Genomic DNA, 18,959 nt, shown 5'->3' with positions numbered 1-18,959 from the left:
GGGTATGCTGTGTCAGTGAGGTAGTTAGGTACTAGCACAGCTATATCCTCTGATGTGTCGCTGCTTCCTCCCGATGTCACCCGCTTATCATTAGGTTGTGATATGGAGCTGAGCTGCTCTGCGACACCCAAAGGCAGGGGCCTCAAAGAGTCAGAGGAACAAACAGCCAGATCCTCTTGGGTGCTTGCAACATAGTCCCAGGCCTCCGGTTCAATAGGTGGTGTATATGGGGAAAGATGTGCTTTGCTTGAGGTAGGTTGCGCATTCTGGTTATTCACTTTTTGTTCGACCGGCTCAGTTTCCCCTTCAGGTATCTTTTGTAATAATAGTTCATCATTCTCCAGGAAGGCTCTAGGTAGAGATTTTTGATATATATTGTATAGTAGGCGCTCTATTTTAACAAAGCGCTGATCCAATGCCAGCAGTGAGTTTGTCTCCCTTGCGGTCGCCATGTTGATACCTTCCGACATTGAGAAAGTTAAGAATTTCTTGGTTGTTGTTCTGTGGACTTAACAATATTAGATTACTTTGTCCGGTGTTGTGGGTGAATCATTCAGTAAGGCAGACGTTATCTGCCAGCACGGGTAACCCGCAGAGGCCGGGGGGGGGGTTGTGGCTTAATAGTGGGCCGCCGCCCTAGGCCCTATATTTCCGATCTGCAGCTCCAAGTTCAAAAAAACAGTGGATCCAAGCTAATATATTACCATTGAAGGTATAGCAGACATATCCTGCAGTGTAGAGATAAATGGGTCTCTGTAAATTCTCCAAAATCGGCGGATTAATGAAGATTCTGTCAGAGCTCACAGAATGTGCGTCCTATCATGGACGCTGTACGGACACGCCCCCCCACATGTTCATTTTTTATTATTTAAGACTTTTTTTTTTTCTTTAGGTTTTGTGGATCTACTATGGGATTAAAATCACAAAAAAGGAGATGTTTAAAATGAAACAAATGCCCCTTTAACCACACCTTCTTACTAAACCAAATAGTACCGCACACAAACAAAGCATATCTGAGAAGCATAGTTTATGTAGCCGCTCTGCTCCATCCCTGGATAACGTTGCCCCTCAGGGACTGCAGTGTTGTTGGACGGATAATAAAATTGGGATGACATAATGATAGATTTGGATGAGCAGAAGAAGTCATGTATCAGGAAGCTGAGTATATGCAGCTGTCAGAATTTATGGCTTTCCCTTATCTCTGTTTCTCTCCCTTACTTCCAGTCTGCTTTCAATTACATGTTAGAAACTTGTTAAACCAGCACTATCACTAAGGCTTAATGGTTATGTATAGAGGAGGAATGAGTAACATAAATCATTCCCTTTCATTGCCTGTTTCTTAAAGGTTCCTAGATAATTTATAGGGACCATATCTTGTATTTTAAATGGGCACTAAACCCACTGAGATTGGTGATTTTCAGCTTATTTTTAACCATCACAGCTGTCCTCATCAGGAGAGATCAGATATAAAGAACAGGCTTTTTTTTAGGGACACTAAAGTCAAAATAAAACTTTAATGATTCAGATAGAGCAAACAGTTTTAAGAGAATTTCCAAATTTACTTTACCAAATTGTGCACAGTTTTTTTGTTTGCTTTTTGAGGTAACAGCTGATACTGAGCATGTGTAAGAGTTCACAGTATACTACACGAGTCTTTGATTGGCTGATGGCTGTCACATGATACAGAAGCAGCAAATTGACGGAAATTTTGAGATTTGTCAGAAAACAAAATCTACTTCTAATTTGAAATTCAGAGTGTTATTGTCAGGTCAGGTAAAGTCCAGAAGAAGACCCAAATGCTAGGGCGAACTAAAACAACACCCTTGCACTCTGAGTTTAATCCAGGACATGACCCAACAACAACTTCTATAAGACAAGGTACTCACAATATGGAGCAGTGTTGGTCTGAGTCCTCTGGGAAGATTAAAGGAAATCTTGATAGCAGCAGGATAAACTTCAGAATAGGAACTATAATCAGGCAGTTCAGAAATAGTCCTCCACAGTACCCAGGTTGCAGAGTAAGACAACTTAATCTCAGACAGAAGGAGGGTTAAACAATAAACAGTTATAATGCAGGAGTAGGTAACTTAAAATCCAGCAGTTTGAGGGTTAAACACAGCGTAGACAGTAATGCAGAGTTTGGCAATAGGTAATCAGGCAGTTTGAGGGTTAAGCACAAGTGTGGTCAATAATGCAGAGTTTGGCAATATGTAATCAGGCAGTATGAGGGTTAAGCACAGCGTAGTCAGTAATGCAGAGTTTGGCAATAGGTAATCAGGCAGTTTGAGGGTTAAGCACAAGTGTGGTCAATAATGCAGAGTTTGGCAACTTGTTATCAGACAGTTTGAGGGTTAAACACAGCGTAGACAGTAATGCAGAGTTTGGCAACAGGTAATCAGGCAGTTTGAGGGTTAAGCACAAGTGTGGTCAATAATGCAGAGTTTGGCAACTTGTTATCAGACAGTTTGAGGGTTAAACACAGCGTAGTCAGTAATGCAGAGTTTGGCAACAGGTAATCAGGCAGTTTGAGGGTTAAGCACAAGTGTGGTCAATAATGCAGAGTTTGGCAACTTGTTATCAGACAGTTTGAGGGTTAAGCACAAGAGAGGTCGTCCAGGCAAAGGTTCAGGAACAAAAATGTACACTTTCAAAGATACTGAGTACTCACAACAGCCACGAAGATTAAACAAACAAACAGGCACCGGAGGATCAGGATGACCGGAATAAGAAGCCTAACCTGACGTCAGCTGAAGGGGACGGCTCAGGAAGAACGAGACGTTGCCAGGCAACCAGGCACGCTAGGTGAACCGCCGGAACTCCCGGCCGAAAAGCGTGACAGTTATTGCATTATGTTTTAATTATGCACTTGTTAGTTATGCAATTCTACTGAATCTAATGGTTCCAGGTTTTCTGTAATTTTGTTTAAATTTAAATCATTTAACATGGTTGAAACTTAGATCTATTTCACAAGAGCAGGTTCAAGAGCGTGTGGTTTCCTGCTTAACAGCTGCATACTTGAAGCTCTCGAGCAGATTATAGGGGTCAATTCGAATCATTCTGATATTATTTTACAATGGGCTAGATTACAAATGTTGCGCTAACTCTTGTGCAAGAGCAATATTGGCTTTTTGCACGTCAGAAACAGTGCGCGTATTTCAAGTTGAAAGTAAATGTGATTGCGAGAGCACAATTGCATTTTGTGTTGATCTGGTTAGCGCAACTGAAACCCTCATGTAAAGGGTAGTTTGTTTTAAAAATGCTATAATCACAACATAAATACATTAAAAATTACAGTTACACTCAAATAAACACTATTTGATAAAAATATTTTAAAAAATACATTTATAAGGGTTAAAATGTATATGGTATATGACAATGTGTTTGACTGCAAAGGGCTATAATGTATATATATACATATATATATATATATATATATATATATATATATACATGTCTAAATATGTGTATCTATGTATATTTGTGTGTACCTATGTATTTAAGTATTTATGTGTTTTACTAGGGCTCAAAATTCGACAAGCCCACTAGCCATTGACGAGTAGAAATTTAACAGTGACGTGTGAGTGTCTACAAATATTATCTAAAGGTATATTATATATCCACGAAAGGGCAAATATATGTTATTCCTCTAGGGATCTAGGGACCCCATTAGTGCTTAGACTGTTACTTCTGTGAGGGTAAATAGGGGCAGAGAGAGATTGGAGAGGAAAAGTGAAAGTGGAGAAAGATAGCGTTAAGAAAGAGTGGGGGGGGGAGAGTGAAGAGATTTGAGAGAGAAGAGAGATTGTAAAGAAAAGATATGGCCTGAGAGAGAAGGGAGGGGGTAAAAAGAGAGATTAAAGAGAGGAGGGAGTGGAGAAAGATAGATGAGGGATGATAATTATAAGACAATTTTTCCAGGTCTGCCATTAATGTCAACACTCTCTGCTGTCTTTCAGTTCAACAACCTCCTTTTTCTGTCCAGATGTTGGAGTAGGTTTAAAGGGACATTCCAGTCAAATATAAATGCACATAGATTTATTACATCTTTGAATAGAAACATATTTGCAATATATTTGTATTGGCAAAAATGCTTCTATTAAGAGTTATCACTGTTTTAGGGTTAACATTATTCTCTGCACGTGCATGTGAAGCATAGTTAGATATTTTCACTGCACCCACATTTTAAAAAATGCAGCTGCTCAGCTCATCAGTGGGGCTTGTATCATGTCAGCAATTAACAAATTGAGTAATTACCAGATCGTACAAGCACCTTAGGCTCTCCTAACAAGTGTTGTGTTTAAAATGCTGGTGCACTGTGCATTCTTAAATACTCTTTTATTAGAAGAATTTTTGCTAATGCAAGTATATTACAAAATTGCTTCTGTTCAATACCGAAATGCACCCATGTGGTTTCCAATTTTGGCTGGAATATCCCTTTAACAACAGTCGATGTTGCTAACTTGCTATGCACTTATTTGTGTTAATTTATTACTGAATGTAGCATTATTTACGTTATGGTATAAAAAAAAACAATATTAAAAAATGACTGCACAATAAGATGTTTCACATTAGCTAAACATATGCAAAGAGGGGGGTAGTGGGTGTGGTGTAAGTGGGATCAAAAGTGTTGAGTAACATTTTGGGCAAGCTAGTAGCGTAGTGCTTAAAATTTTGATCCCTGGTTTACTGTATATTTACTGTACATATTTCACATTCCAATGTTCTTCACTTACAGGATAATGTAATTTTTATTGTAAATACAGATGGCCCTCGGTTTATGCCGGTTCAATTTGCGCCGTTTCAGAATAACAACCTTTTTTTCAGTCATGTGACTGCTATTGAAATGCTTTGAAAAGCAGTGCACTAATTAAAATAGCCAGTAGGTGGAGCTGTCTGCTTGTGTTGCAGCAAAGTTAAGCAAGCTTAACAGCCTGAAATTAATCTGTGTACACAGATCAGACCAGAGCTATCGAGCAACAAGATCTAGCAGCCACTTCCCTATTATCTTCCTGTCCAGCTGCTTGAGGTGAGGGTGCCTAACTGCTTATTGATCACTGCAGATTGAAATGCATAGAATAGGTGCAGACCCAATATTATCTAACATGCTAACAATGCAGAGAACTGTTTGCATAAAATGCAAGTAAAAAAACGTTTTTGTTCATTAAACTTAGTTTGATTATATTTTCTGTGTTGTGTGATTATTTTATTAGGTTATAATACTTTTTTTTAGCAAATGTTTTTGTTCATTTAACTTAGTTTAATTATATATTCTGTGTTGTATGATTATTTGATACTATTTATAATGCTGTTTAGCATGTAAAGTCTTCATTTCAAAGCTTTAAAAATAACGTATTAGATGTTACTTATGTCAATTTTGAGAGCGGCCTGGAACCTAACTCCCTTACTTCCCTTTGACTTACATTATAAACTGGGTTTGAATTTACAACGGTTTCGATTTACAACCATTCCTTCTGGAACCTAACCCTGCTGTAAACTGAGGGCTACCTGTACATATTTATATACACTGTGTGCAGAATTATTAGGCAAATGAGTATTTTGACCACATCATCCTCTTTATGCATGTTGTCTTACTCCAAGCTGTATAGGCTCGAAAGCCTGCTACCAATTAAGCATATTAGGTGATGTGCATCTCTGTAATGAGAAGGGGTGTGGTCTAATGACATCAACACCCTATATCAGGTGTGCATAATTATTAGGCAACTTCCTTTCCTTTGGCAAAATGGGTCAAAAGAAGGACATGACAGGCTCAGAAAAGTCAAAAATAGTGAGATATCTTGCAGAGGGATGCAGCACTCTTAAAATTGCAAAGCTTCTGAAGCGTGATCATCGAACAATCAAGCGTTTCATTCAAAATAGTCAACAGGGTCGCAAGAAGCGTGTGGAAAAACCAAGGCGCAAAATAACTGCCCATGAACTGAGAAAAGTCAAGCATGCAGCTGCCAAGATGCCACTTGCCACCAGTTTGGCCATATTTCAGAGCTGCAACATCACTGGAGTGCCCAAAAGCACAAGGTGTGCAATACTCAGAGACATGGCCAAGGTAAGAAAGGCTGAAAGACGACCACCACTGAACAAGACACACAAGCTGAAACGTCAAGACTGGGCCAAGAAATATCTCAAGACTGATTTTTCTAAGGTTTTATGGACTGATGAAATGAGAGTGAGTCTTGATGGGCCAGATGGATGGGCCCGTGGCTGGATTGGTAAAGGGCAGAGAGCTCCAGTCCGACTCAGATGCCAGCAAGGTGGAGGTGGAGTATTGGTTTGGGCTGGTATCATCAAAGATGAGCTTGTGGGGCCTTTTCGGGTTGAGGATGGAGTAAAGCTCAACTCCCAGTCCTACTGCCAGTTTCTGGAAGACACCTTCTTCAAGCAGTGGTACAGGAAGAAGTCTGCATCCTTCAAGAAAAACATGATTTTCATGCAGGACAATGCTCCATCACACACGTCCAAGTACTCCACAGCGTGGCTGGCAAGAAAGGGTATAAAAGAATAAAATCTAATGACATGGCCTCCTTGTTCACCTGATCTGAACCCCATTGAGAACCTGTGGTCCATCATCAAATGTGAGATTTACAAGGAGGGAAAACAGTACACCTCTCTGAACAGTGTCTGGGAGGCTGTGGTTGCTGCTGCACGCAATGTTGATGGTGAACAGATCAAAACACTGACAGAATCCATGGATGGCAGGCTTTTGAGTGTCCTTGCAAAGAAAGGTGGCTATATTGTCACTGATTTGTTTTTGTTTTGTTTTTGAATGTCAGAAATGTATATTTGTGAATGTTGAGATGTTATATTGGTTTCACTGGTAAAAATAAATAATTGAAATGGGTATATATTTGTTTTTTGTTAAGTTGCCTAATAATTATGCACAGTAATAGTCACCTGCACACACAGATATCCCCCTAAAATATCTATAACTAAAAACAAACTAAAAACTACTTCCAAAACTATTCAGCTTTGATATTAATGAGTTTTTTGGGTTCATTGAGAACATGGTTGTTGTTCAATAATAAAATTAATCCTCAAAAATACAACTTGCCTAATAATTCTGCACTCCCTGTATATATATATATATATATATATATATATACACCTATACCTGCATATCTATTCCTATAGATATACAGGTATAGATATATATTTTACTTTAACATTATCAGATATATATAGAAATATATATTTAATAATAAAAATTACATAATGTAAAATATGCCTAACACACATCAGGGTTCAAGATTTAGGTCTAACGCGGTGTCGGATGTTGCGCATCAGGGATCAAGATTTAGGTCTAATGCAGAGTCAAATGTTGCACATCAGGGATCTAGATTTAGGTCTAACACGGAGTCGGCACATGAAGAATTGCTAACCTGAATGCGCGTTATTCAAATATTACATATAAAACATAAAAAATATTAATAATTATTAAAAATTATTATTCACTCTGTAAAAAATATAGGTATATTCTATGGATTATTTAGAATAATTTACATTATGTATTATATTTTTTTTATAATTTTTTTAATATTTTATATTTATTATTTCAATAACACGCATTGAAGTTAGCAATTCTTCATCTGCGCTAACCTAATACCGCGTTAGACCTAAATCACAAACCCGATGCGTGTTAAGCATATTTTCCATTACATATTATTAAATATATATATATATGTTTGTGTGTAACTATTTATACATATATATTTATAGAAATAGATATACAGGTATAGGTATATACAAATATATTTTTAGAAATATGTATTTACAATCAAAATTACATTTTTTGTATGTGAAGAACATTGGAATGTTAAATATGAATAACGCCTGTCGAGCAAGCTATAGGTGCTAGGTTTTTTATTCTGCGCTCTCGAACACGTTAACGCGGTTGCCATATTTAGTGCGTTCAACGTGTAATACGCATGCAACCCGATGCGCGCAAAAAGATTACTTCTAGCGAAGTTTACAATCGAGCAAAAGCGCTAAATAATTCACCACTTGTAATCTGGCCCAATATCGGAAAAATTGGATTGGCGATTATTTTATTTTTTCATCAAAGAGATCACAATCTTTCAGAATCAAACACAGCTGGTGCCATTTACCCACAACGGAACTGTTAATGATGATAATTGCTGTCAATCACAAAAACATAAAAACAAATGAGTTTGCAGTGTTAAGATAGTTCATCTGTGTAGAAATTGGATAGCTGGGTGTTTGTTTGTTTTTTAAATAAATAATGTTTTAATGTAATTTACTAATAGGTATACATTGGTATTGATAGTTGTTTAGATTTTGCAATGGTTGACATTTAGGGCTCAATTTATCAAAGGCTTTGCAAGCCTTTCGACCCCCTACCATTGCAGGTGCTCAGAAGAGAACCTGCAGTCCGTATTTAACAGTCCGACCGGGGAGATTGACAGCTCCTGCCCGCGCACAGCCAATCACGCAAAATAGCGCTTGTGTGCAATGCTAAATCCCGTCAGGGGTATTCAACCCGCCAGAGGCGAGATGCTGAGGACAGGGGTGTGTATATGCACCCCTGTCCGCCGCAGCTTGATACATTGACCCCATAGTATATAGTATGTTTTTTATTTGTTTTTACATTAAATTGATAAAGATGACCTATTTTAGTAAATGTTTATTTTTTATTTGGGGCCAATAAATCATCAGGGCTGTCCTTGTTTTTGGCATGGGCAGCGCCATCTTGTTTTACAGAGCATGCAGGTATTGAGCATTTATCAAGTGCATTTGGCTCTTCAATTCAATATATCTATTTTGTTACAATATTTAGTCAGAAACTTGTGCATATAAGGGATTGTGATCACCAAAGTTAGTGTGATCCCTGCATCATATGGGTGAGATTTCCAATTCTACCTTTTCGTCTTAAAAAATAGTGTTATCATTAAGATTATCAGGAGCCGAAAAACAGACAATAAACACATTCAACAAGATTGGAATCAACTCCATAATATCTTTTTTGGGTTAAACACATAGGGACAGATTACAAAAACACCTCAATCGATAATGACCAATATGTTATTTTGTACTTGGCCACACTCAAATAATAATGCTAAATCAGTTTATATATTTAGCCAAAACAAAACAAATTCAGCATACCATATATACACACATACATACACACATACATAAATATATATATATTTAAAACAGTACTTGGTTAGAAAAAGTACTTCTTGTGAAAGGCAAGTGGGGATACTTGCCTAGATTTGCTAATTTTCTATACAATAATTATATGTCTCATATATAGATACTGTATATAGTTATATATGTATACATATTCATAAATTAGTATGTACATACATATATACACACACATACATACATCCATATATACATACACATACATATATATATACATATATACAATCACACATATATACATACATGCATTACATACAGGGAGTGCAGAATTATTAGGCAAATTAGTATTTTGACCACATCATCCTCTTTATGCATGTTGTCTTACTCCAAGCTGTATAGGCTCGAAAGCCTACTACCAATTAAGTATATTAGGTGATGTGCATCTCTGTAATGAGAAGGGGTGTGGTCTAATGACATCAACACCCTATATCAGGTGTGCATAATTATTAGGCAACTTCCTTTCCTTTGGCAAAATGGGTCAAAAGAAGGACTTGACAGGCTCAGAAAAGTCAAAATAGTGAGATATCTTGCAGAGGGATGCAGCACTCTTAAAATTGCAAAGCTTCTGAAGCGTGATCATCGAACAATCAAGCGTTTCATTCAAAATAGTCAACAGGGTCGCAAGAAGCGTGTGGAAAAACCAAGGCGCAAAATAACTGCCCATGAACTGAGAAAAGTCAAGCATGCAGCTGCCAAGATGCCACTTGCCACCAGTTTGGCCATATTTCAGAGCTGCAACATCACTGGAGTGCCCAAAAGCACAAGGTGTGCAATACTCAGAGACATGGCCAAGGTAAGAAAGGCTGAAAGACGACCACCACTGAACAAGACGCACAAGCTGAAACGTCAAGACTGGGCCAAGAAATATCTCAAGACTGATTTTTCTAAGGTTTTATGGACTGATGAAATGAGAGTGAGTCTTGATGGGCCAGATGGATGGGCCCGTGGCTGGATTGGTAAAGGGCAGAGAGCTCCAGTCCGACTCAGACGCCAGCAAGGTGGAGGTGGAGTACTGGTTTGGGCTGGTATCATCAAAGATGAGCTTGTGGGGCCTTTTCGGGTTGAGGATGGAGTAAAGCTCAACTCCCAGTCCTACTGCCAGTTTCTGGAAGACACCTTCTTCAAGCAGTGGTACAGGAAGAAGTCTGCATCCTTCAAGAAAAACATGATTTTCATGCAGGACAATGCTCCATCACACGCGTCCAAGTACTCCACAGCGTGGCTGGCAAGAAAGGGTATAAAAGAAGAAAATCTAATGACATGGCCTCCTTGTTCACCTGATCTGCTCTCTCTTTCTCCACTCTCTTGCGCTCCCTCTCCCCTCTCTTTTACTCTCTCTCCCCCCTCTCTTTTGCTCTCTCTCTCCCCCTCTCTTTTGCTCTCTCTCTCCCCCCTCTCTTTCGCTCTCTCCCCCCTCTCATTTGCTCTCTCTCTCTCCCCCCTCTCTTTTGCTCTCTCTCCCCCTCTTTTGCTGTCTCTCTCCCTCTCTTTTGCTCTCTCTCTTCCCCCTCTCATTTGCTCTCTCTCCTCTCATTTGCTCTCTCTCCTCTCTTTTGCTGTCTCTCTCCCTCTCTTTTGCTCTCTCTCCCCCTCTCTTTTGCGCTCTCTCCCCCCAATCTTTTGCACACTCTCCCCCTCTCTTTTGCGCACTCTCACCCCTCTCTTTTGCTGTCTCTCTCCCCCCTCTCTTTTGTGCTCTCTCCCCCTCTCTTTTGCTGTCTCTCTCGCCCCTCTCTTTTGCTGTCCCTCTCCCCCCTCTCTTTTGCTGTCTCTCTCCCCCCTCTCTTTTGCTGTCTCTCTCCCCCCTCTCTTTTGCTGTCTCTCTCCCCTCTCTCTTTTGTTGTCTCCCCCTCTCTTTTGCTCTCCCCCCTCTCTTTTGCTCTCTCTTCCCCCTCTCTTTTGCTCTCTCGCCCCCCTCTCTTTTGCTCTCTCTTCTCCTCTTTTGCTGTCTCTCTCCCTCTCTTTTGCTCTCTCTCCCTCTCTTTTGCTCTCTCTCTTCCCCCTCTCGTTTGCTCTCTCTCTTCTCGTTTGCTCTCTCCTCTTGTTTGCTCTCTCTCTCCTCTCGTTTGCTGTCTCTCTCCCTCTCTTTTGCTCTCTCTTCCCGTCTCTTTTGCGTTCTCTCCCCCTCTCTTTTGTGCTCTCTCCCCCTCTCTTTTGTACTCTCTCCCCCTCTCTTTTGCGCTCTCTCCCCCCTCTCTTTTGCGCTCTATCCCCCCTCTCTTTTGTGCTCTCTCCCCCCCTCTCTTTTGTGCTCTCTCCCCCTTCTCTTTTGCGCTCTCTACCCCCCTCTCTTTTGTGCTCTCTCCCCCCCTCTCTTTTGTGCTCTCTCCGCCCCTCTCTTTTGTGCTCTCTCCCCCCACTCTTTTGCACTCTCTACCCCCTCTCTTTTGTGCTCTCTCCCCCTCTCTTTTGTGCTCTCTCCCCTCTCTTTTGCGCTCTCTCTCTCCCCCTGTTTTGCTGTCTCTCTCCCTCTCTTTTGCTCTCTCTCCCCCTCTCTTTTGCTCTCTCTCTCCCCCCGCTCTTTTGCTCTCTCTCTTCCCCCTCTCGTTTGCTCTCTCTCTCCTCTCGTTTGCTCTCTCTCTCCTCTCGTTTGCTGTCTCTCTCCCTCTCTTTTGCTCTCTCTTGCCCTCTCTTTTGCGCTCTCTCCCCCTCTCTTTTGTGCTCTCTCCCCCTCTCTTTTGTGCTTTCTCCCCCTCTCTTTTGCGCTCTCTCCCACCTCTCTTTTGCGCTCTCTCCCACCTCTCTTTTGCGCTCTCTCCCCCCTTTCTTTTTGCTCTCTCCCCCCCTCTCTTTGTGCTCTCTCCCCCCTCTCTTTTGTGCTCTTTCCCCCGTCTCTTTTGCGCTCTCTCCCCCCTCTCTTTTGTGCTCTCTCACCCCCCTCTCTTTTGTGCTCTCTCCCCCCCCTCTCTTTTGCGCTCTCTCTCCCTCTCTTTTGCACTCTCTCCCCCCACTCTTTTGCGCTCTCTACCCCCTCTCTTTTGTGCTCTCTCACTCCCCCTCTTTTGCTGTCTCTCTCCCTCTCTTTTGCTCTCTCTCTTCCCACTCTCTGTCTCCTCTCTTTTGCTGTCTCTCTCCCTCTCTTTTGCTCTCTCTCCCCCTCTCTTTTGCGCTCTCTCCCCCTCTCTTTTGCTCTCTCTCTCCTCTCGTTTGCTGTCTCTCTCCCTCTCTTTTGCTCTCTCTTCCCCTCTCTTTTGCGTTCTCTCCCCCTCTCTTTTGTGCTCTCTCCCCCTCTCTTTTGTGCTCTCTCCCCCTCTCTTTTGTGCTCTCTCCCCCTCTCTTTGCGCTCTCTCCCCCCTCTCTTTTGCGCTCTATCCCCCCTCTCTTTTGTGCTCTCTCCCCCCCTCTCTTTTGTGCTCTCTCCCCCTTCTCTTTTGCGCTCTCTACCCCCCTCTCTTTTGTGCTCTCTCCCCCCTCTCTTTTGTGCTCTCTCCGCCCCTCTCTTTTGTGCTCTCTCCCCCCACTCTTTTGCGCTCTCTACCCCCTCTCTTTTGTGCTCTCTCCCCCTCTCTTTTGCGCTCTCTCCCCCCTCTCTTTTGCGCTCTCTCCCCCTCTCTTTTGCGCTCTCTCCCCCTCTCTTTTGCGCTCTCTCCCCCTCTCTTTTGCGCTCTCTCCCCCCTCTGTTTTGCGCTCTCTCCCCCTCTGTTTTGCGCTCTCTCCCCCTCTCTTTTGTGCTCTCTCCCCCCCTCTCTTTTGTGCTCTCTCCCCCTTCTCTTTTGCGCTCTCTACCCCCCTCTCTTTTGTGCTCTCTCCCCCCTCTCTTTTGTGCTCTCTCCGCCCCTCTCTTTTGTGCTCTCTCCCCCCACTCTTTTGCGCTCTCTACCCCCTCTCTTTTGTGCTCTCTCCCCCTCTCTTTTGTGCTCTCTCCCCCTCTTTTTTGCGCTCTCTCTCTCCCCCTGTTTTGCTGTCTCTCTCCCTCTCTTTTGCTCTCTCTCCCCCTCTCTTTTGCTCTCTCTCTCCCCCTCTCTTTTGCTCTCTCTCTTCCCCCTCTCGTTTGCTCTCTCTCTCCTCTCGTTTGCTCTCTCTCTCCTCTCGTTTGCTGTCTCTCTCCCTCTCTTTTGCTCTCTCTTGCCCTCTCTTTTGCGCTCTCTCCCCCTCTCTTTTGTGCTCTCTCCCCCTCTCTTTTGTGCTTTCTCCCCCTCTCTTTTGCGCTCTCTCCCACCTCTCTTTTGCGCTCTCTCCCACCTCTCTTTTGCGCTCTCTCCCCCCTTTCTTTTTGCTCTCTCCCCCCCTCTCTTTGTGCTCTCTCCCCCCTCTCTTTTGTGCTCTTTCCCCCGTCTCTTTTGCGCTCTCTCCCCCCTCTCTTTTGTGCTCTCTCACCCCCCTCTCTTTTGTGCTCTCTCCCCCCCTCTCTTTTGCGCTCTCTCTCCCTCTCTTTTGCACTCTCTCCCCCCACTCTTTTGCACTCTCTACCCCCTCTCTTTTGTGCTCTCTCACTCCCCCTCTTTTGCTGTCTCTCTCCCTCTCTTTTGCTCTCTCTCTTCCCACTCTCTGTCTCCTCTCTTTTGCTGTCTCTCTCCCTCTCTTTTGCTCTCTCTCCCCCTCTCTTTTGCGCTCTCTCCCCCTCTCTTTTGCGCTCTATCCCCTCTCTTTTGCGCTCTCACCCCCTCTCTTTTGCGTTCACTCCCCCCTCTCTTTTGCGCTCTCTCCCCCCTCTCTTTTGCGCTCTCTCCCCCCACTCTTTTGTGCTCTCTCCCCCTCTCTTTTGCGCTCTCTCCCCCCCACTATTTTGCGCTCTCTCCCCCCACTCTTTTGCGCTCTCTCCCCCCTCTCTTTTGCGCTCTCTCCCCCTCTCTTTTGCGCTCTCTCCCCCTCTCTTTTGCGCTCTCTCCCCCTCTCTTTTGCGCTCTCTCCCCCCTCTGTTTTGCGCTCTCTCCCCCTCTCTTTTGCGCACTCTCCCCCCTCTCTTTTGCGCACTCTCCCCTCTCTTTTGCTGTCTCTCTCCCCCCTCTCTTTTGTGCTCTCTCCCCCCTCTCTTTTGCTGTCTCTCTCCCCCCTCTCTTTTGCTGTCTCTCTCACCCCACTCTTTTGCTGTCTCTCTCCCCCTCTCTTTTGCTGTCTCTCTCCCTCCTCTCTTTTGCTGTCTCTCTCCCCCCTCTCTTTTGCTGTCTCTCTCCCCCCTCTCTTTTGCTGTCTCTCTCCCCCCTCTCTTTTGCTGTCTCTCTCCCCCCTCTCTTTTGCTGTCTCTCTCCCCTCTCTCTTTTGCTGTCTCTCTCTCCCTCTCTCTATCCCCCCTCTTTAGAGCACTTTGACAGTCTCTCACGGCAGTCCGGTCGGCCCCGCCATCTGGCCCCGCCTGCGTCACGCCCGGCCCGCGTCACGCCCGGCTCCGTCCGCGTCACGCCCGGCTCCTCTCACATCACGTCTGGTCACGCCCACGTCACGTCTGGTCACGCCCACACTGCACCCGCCCAGCCACGCCCACTACGCCCACGCCCGGTCACGCCCACTACACCACACAACGCCAGGTCAGTTGGATGGCCAGGTGTGTTTGTCCTCACGCACAGTCTCTACTGCGCATGACAGCTTCGGACAAACACACTTAGCCTTTTATTATATAGGATAGATAGATAGATAGATAGATAGATAGATAGATAAATAGATAGATAGATAGATAGATAGATACATACATTTATATATACATATATAGATACAATACATACATTTATACATATATATATATATATATATACATACATTTATTCATACATACATATATACATTTATACATACAGATATACATTCATACATGCATATATACATTTATACAAACATACATTTATACATACACATATACATATTTACATACACATATACATATTTACATACACATATACATACATACATATATATATACATACATATATACATACACACATGCACACATATATACATTTACACACACATATATACATACATATATACATATATACATTCATACATATCTAAATACATACATATATATTGTACATTTATACATACACACATATATACATACTTATATACATACACACACATACATAAATACATTAATACATACATACATATATACTGTACATTTATACATACACTCATATATACATACTTATATACATACACATACATGTATACATTAATACATACATATATACTGTACATTTATACATACACACATATATACATACACACACACAGACATATATACATTAATAAATACATACATATAGGGGCCTATCTATCTATCTCCTTATGGAGCTTGAGGGCCCGTGTTTCTGGCGAGCTTTCAGACTCTTCAGTCTAAAGACCGCTGCTCCATAACCTGTCCGCCTGCTCTGTTGAGTTGGACAGACATATACGATTGGGTTGATTGACACCCCTGCTAGCGGCAGGGGGCGGCGTTGTACCAGCAGTTCACAAGAACTGCTGGTGCAATGCTGAATGCGGAGAGCGTATTGCTCTTCGCATTCAGCGAGGTCTGTCGGATCATGTCCAACAGGCCTTTCATAAATAGGCCCCCTATACTGTACATTTATACATACACACATATATACATACTTATATACATACACACACACATACATATATACATTAATTAAAGGGCCAGTAAACCCACAAAATAATGTTATATAATTCTGCACATAGTGCAGAATTATATAACATCAGCTTAGCGCCATCTTTCTACCTTAAAGGATTTCAGTGAAAAATTGCTACGAAAGTTACTTTTACAGTACGCCGCTCCTGGCTCTATTGAGCGGGTCTGTTTGTTTTCCCTAAGCGCATCGGGCATGCTGTCTATTCACAGCCGGCCCAATCACGACATTAAACTCAATGTAACTCGCTCCCGCTCTGGTCTGGTAGCAGGAGCGAGCTACATTGAGTTTAATGGAGCGATCGGGCCGTCTGTGAATAGACAGCATGCCTGATGCGCTTAGGGAAAACAAACAGACCCGCTCAGTAGAGAAGCGGCGTACTGTAGAAGTAACTTTCGGAGCAATTTTTCACTGAAATCCTTTAAGGTAGAAAGATGGCGCTAAGTTGATGTTTTTTTATAATTCTGTACTATGTGCGGTATTATATAACATTATTTTGTGGGTTTACAGGCCTTTCAATACATACATACATATATACTTTACATTTATACATACACACGTGTACATATATACATTAATACATACATATATACTGTACACTTATACATACACATATATATATACATACTTATATACATACACACACACATACATAAATACATTAATGCATAAATACATATATACTGTACATTTATACATACATACATACATAAATACATACATACATACATACATACATATATACTGTACATTTATACATACATACATACATAAATACATACATACATACATACATACATATATACATGCAGTTTCAAAAAGGAAAAAAAATAGAAAGGTAGTTTTAAAAAAAATTACCATTATTTCTCAGATACATCAGGGTCCAAAGAAAATAAGCAATGCTCAGCACAGTCATGATATCCATTTAAAGTATAAGGTGTACTAAAAATTCTCTAGTAATTCTTCTGTACCACAGATTTGTAACATCAGATGCCGCGCTAATCCTAGCTTGGTCCAGAAATATTGATAGTGCACCCTGCCTAGGCCTCAGATTATAGCTTTTATGTCACTTTAAATGCTTTTTTAAATGTATCTTTCCCCAGTATAAAAAAAGACTCCATAACATTATTTCTCGTTAACCAGCCCCCCCACACACACACACACACAGACACACACCCACTTGTTTAAGAATTTCTATTGACCTGTTTTATTGAAGTCAGAAAGGGGATTTCATTAATTGCCTGTATATTAACTGTGTTTTGTATAAAATGCACAATTGGTAAACTTTCCCCGGAAAACTTCCTCTTGTAATCAGTCACTGATTAATTACTTTGTCGGAATTAAAATTAATTTAGATATTTATCACAGTGGAGACAAGAGTAGTATGTTGGCAACATCGATAAATCAGTAAACAACTATTAAGTGGCTTATTAAAGGGACAGTCTACACCAGAATTGTTATTGTTTTAAAAGATAGATAATCCCTTTATTACCCATTCCCCAGTTTTGCATAACCAACACAGTTATATTAATATACTTTTAACCTATGTGATTATCTTGTATCTAAGCCTCTGCAAACTGCCCCTTTATTTCAGTTCTTTTGACAGACTTGCAGTTTAGCCAATCAGTGCCTGCTCCCAGATAACTTCACGTGCACGAGCAGAGTGTTATCTATATGAAATACATGAATTAACACCCTCTAGTGGTGAAAAACTGTTAAAATGCATTCTGAAAAGAGGTGGCCTTCAAGGTCTAAGAACTTAGCATATGAACCTTCTAGGTTAAGCTTTCAACTAAGAATACCAAGAGAACAAAGCAAAATTGGTGACAAAAGTAAATTGGAAAATTGTTTAAAATTACATGCCCTATCTGAATCATGAAAGTTTATTTTGGCCTAGAATGTCCCTTTAATAAATTTCATGAACTGCAACACACTGCAATAAAAGTCTATTGCATAAATATCATGTGACCTATTCTTGCTGCTAATTGTTACTTGAATCAGTACTAAACACATTGGTGGTGTGACTAGGCATATTTCTGTAGACCTACATGTTGCTGGACTGATGCATTTAAAGGGATATATTTTTTTTTCTTTCATGATTCAGATAGAGAATGCAATTTTAAACGACTTTCTAATTTACTTCTATTATCAATTTGTATTCATTCTCTTGATATCTTTTGTTGAAAAGCAGGGACTTATGCTTAGAAGCCAGCCCATTTTTTGAGCACTATATGGCAGCAGTTTTGCAAGAATGTTGCATTTGCAAGAGCACTACAGGGCAGCACTATTTCCTGCCATGTAGTGCTCCAGATGCCTACCTAGGTATCTCTTCAACACAGAATATCTTGGGAACTAAGCAAATTTGATAATGGAAGTATAAAGGAAACTTTTTTTTAAATGGTATCCTCTGTCTGAATCCCAAAAGAAAGAAATCCCAAGAAAAAGTGCAGGGCAACTAGCCTGGAAAGAAACTAAGGGATAAGGCCTGGTTGAGTGAGTGCTGAGTATGTATGTTGTGTTACAATGTTGCATTGTATAGGGGTGGGATTTACTCATGCTATATATGTGCTGTGCTGGGAATCCACTTCCTCTTTGCTGCTGTGGATTCCTGGAAGCTTTTCACCATGTATCGAGCTAAGAGAGTTTATGTTCCTCCTCAAAGGTTCAGAGATGAAGAAGCTGAACTTGCAGAGTTGGAAGAGATGGACATTGAGGACATGGACTGGATCGCATCTTCCCCCTTGGTGGCTCTTACGGTGGGTCTGGGCTATGTCTCTGGTCTCTCCCTTCCCTCTTCCCCTTCTGGGGGTGAGGGAGACGGGAGTCCGGTTATGTTTTTTTCCTCTCCTGAACGGGAGGGGGTGGAGAAGGAAGGGGACATAGTGGAGCGAGAACTTGGTTGGTCTTCGGATCATATTCGAACCAGGCTGCTGCAGCTCCAATACTAGGCATACCAGGCAGTAACTTGGTATTTTTTTGATGGTTTGTGATGGTTTATAACGTTGTGGGAGTGTTGTATTGTTCTGTTTTGTTTTGATGTCAGGACCATTATGGCCAGACACTAACCGCTCTTTCTTTTTCAGGAACACGACCAGGTCGTGGGCCATTTGTACGTGCACTGGGCTTCCATTTGTTTACTGGCCGTGCCTGGAGGACGACAACTGGGATTCTCCTCGGCTACAGTCATATTAAGATGGTTGGGACTAGGGATGGGCA

The 18,959-nt window shown here is 41.7% G+C and overlaps 1 long non-coding RNA gene across 1 annotated transcript; it reads left to right on the top strand.

Moving 5' to 3' along the window:
• The first annotated feature begins 3,523 nt into the window (after positions 1-3,523).
• LOC128642419 (uncharacterized) lies at positions 3,524-18,957 on the top strand. The gene is made up of 3 exons (XR_008399652.1): positions 3,524-3,604; positions 18,406-18,499; positions 18,827-18,957. It is a non-coding gene; the product is annotated as an uncharacterized LOC128642419 (long non-coding RNA).
• Positions 18,958-18,959: the final 2 nt, after the last annotated feature.

This window comes from Bombina bombina, chromosome 11, assembly GCF_027579735.1.
Source record: "Bombina bombina isolate aBomBom1 chromosome 11, aBomBom1.pri, whole genome shotgun sequence".
NCBI lineage: Eukaryota > Metazoa > Chordata > Amphibia > Anura > Bombinatoridae > Bombina > Bombina bombina.
The sequence above is the reverse complement of the archived record's forward strand: the minus strand, read 5'-3'. Positions and strand labels throughout refer to the sequence as shown.